This window comes from Salvelinus namaycush, unplaced genomic scaffold, assembly GCF_016432855.1.
Source record: "Salvelinus namaycush isolate Seneca unplaced genomic scaffold, SaNama_1.0 Scaffold411, whole genome shotgun sequence".
Classification (NCBI taxonomy): domain Eukaryota; kingdom Metazoa; phylum Chordata; class Actinopteri; order Salmoniformes; family Salmonidae; genus Salvelinus; species Salvelinus namaycush.
Window position 1 is genome coordinate 135,001 of NW_024061100.1, and position 2,500 is coordinate 137,500.

Here is a 2,500-nt window from a genome sequence, read left to right on the forward strand (position 1 = left end):
CTTGTGGTGGTTCAACCAACTCAGTAGCCTTGTGGTGGTTCAACCAACTCAGTAGCCTTGTGGTGGTTCAACCAACTCAGTAGCCTTGTGGTGGTTCAACCAACTCGGTAGCCTTGTGGTTATAGTGTCCGCCCTTAGATTGGAAGGCTACTTACTTTCCTTACTAACCACCTCAGTAGTGCTGGCTACACGTGTAGTAGCCCCTATTGGTGCATACTGCATGGCGTGCTGTAAAAGGTAACACGGCTTACCTATGCGTGTCACCAGTGTTGTTGAAGTGGCATCAAAGTGCTGTAGGCTCATATCAACATTCTTTATATATCAAACTAATGACATTCAACCATTTTAGTTATGTCATCTAAGCTGATAAATAAGTTATATGTCTGTTCATACAGCAGTATACTTGACATGTCCTATTTTAAACCGGAATGTTATTAGACTTTAAGAATTTAAATCAATTTTAGCTGATAACATTTCATTTGACATTTGAGGTGAATTGATGGGTTAGAAAATCTCAATCTCCATCTCTAGCCTCGTTTCATTTCCTCAACGTATTTAGTCTGATGTTTATGTGTATCAATATGGATTGACTCAATCAATCAATTCTGCATTGCTTCAGAGAAGATAACCGGCGTCCATTTTAATCTATTAGTTGGTTTTCTCCACTGGTTTATTTGGGATAAGAATATGTGTTAGAATATGATATCATGAATAGAATATTATTAGGACTTGGCCATTATTTGTCTCTTCAGGTAGGTATGTTTCATCAGAGGTAGAGAGAGAGGCCTTCAAAGTCAGAGGCAGCTGCTGTGTTGTACCAACGACGTGAAAGTGGCTCTGGGGCTTTCATGGTGTTGTGCTCCTTTGTGTTATTTTGGGGTTTGATTTGAATTGAAGTTCATCTGTCCTACTTTTCTCATTCCCCAAAGTGAACTTGAGGCATTTTGCGGTAGGATCCAGACTGTTGTGAGCAGTACACATTACACAGCTACCGCACCGTCGACCAATCAGAGCTCTTGTTCTAACTCTCTTCTCAGCCATCTGGTCCTGCTTGTGGCATCTCTCTCTGTCTCTCTCTGTTTGTCTCTCTCTCTGTCTGTCTCTCTCTCTCTGTCTCTCTCTCTCTCTGTCTCTCTCTGTTTGTCTCTCTCTCTGTCTGTCTGTCTCTGTCTCTGTCTCTGTCTCTGTCTCTGTCTCTGTCTCTGACTCTGACTCTGTCTCTGTCTCTCTGTCTCTCTGTCTCTCTGTCTCTCTGTCTCTCTCTGTCTCTCTCTGTCTCTCTCTTTCTGTCTCTCTGTCTCTCTCTTTCTGTCTCTCTCTGTCTCTCTCTTTCTGTCTCTCTGTCTCTGTCTGTCTCTGTCTCTGTCTCTCTCTCTCCCTCTTTCTCTCTTTCCTTTTGGTTTGAGTGTCACCTCATGCATTGATTCTCACTGTACATGACTAGAACAGCACTCTCCCAAAGGACTGTTACATTATTGATGTCCGGCACCGTTCCTCACAAGGAAAAAACTGTGACAGCGGGAGAAAACTTTCTGGCTTTATCCCCAAATAATGCACGGCCATTTTGACTCGGCATTCAGCAGCAGATGATTTTTGGCCCTTTTAGCTATTCCTGGAAGAAGAAAAAAATGTGTGATCCTTCAATTAGGCCTGCCAATATGTTAATATAACATGTGCCTGTTTTGTTCCCAGTCCCTTTGATATTTTCATAAATCTTCAAACCTTTACTGCGGTAAATGCCTGGACCACTCATTCTATTCTCATTCCCATATGGAAATTTGCTGAACACACACACACGTGCGCGCACACACACATAAAACAAAAACACACAAATACACACACAGATCTGATCAATAACTATTACACAGGTAGATCCAGTCCCTACTATAGGCTAGAGTTAACTCTCTCCCTCAGGCCCCTGCACTGGTCTTTCTCATGGTTAATCAGATTACGGAAAAGTTATTGAGTTCTCTGGCTTTGAAATCTCTATTCAGGTACCCTCAGTGACTGATTGTCTAGCAGCAGCAGATTGTATTGTACCTGGAAGGTTAATGACAGTACTGGTGCAACACAACAGAATGGATGGCCCTATACTGTAATATGCACATCGGGAGGTCCTGCTATTTCACATCTCCAACCCCCAGAACCATGGAATGACTGCAGTGACCCTGGGACATAGCTATTGAAGTGCTCCCGACCCGGGCATCTGCATTTTAGCTTGATTCATCGTTGGACAATCATTCTGATTGTCCAATGATCCTATTGATGGAAAAGAACTTCTCCTTGGGGGGTAGCCATGAATTCAGCCACACTCACTGTAAAGACAGCGGGCATTCATTTCATTTCAACGATTATGACTAGCGATGGATTCAGGGCAATGACCTGTGATCTACTGAAGTACCGTGACCGCCAGAGGACAGACATGAATTGAGCAATTACCCATAGAACAAGATGTTAATCCCAAACAAAAGCTGATTGGAGGAGGAGTAATCAAAGCCAG

General features: G+C 43.0%; 1 protein-coding gene across 1 annotated transcript in view; it reads left to right on the plus strand.

Annotated features, from left to right (window-relative positions):
* The window catches only part of LOC120041186 (proline-rich extensin-like protein EPR1), a 64,954-nt gene that overhangs the window by 61,567 nt on the left and 887 nt on the right, over window positions 1-2,500 (plus strand). The gene's annotated exons all lie outside the window — the stretch shown is intronic.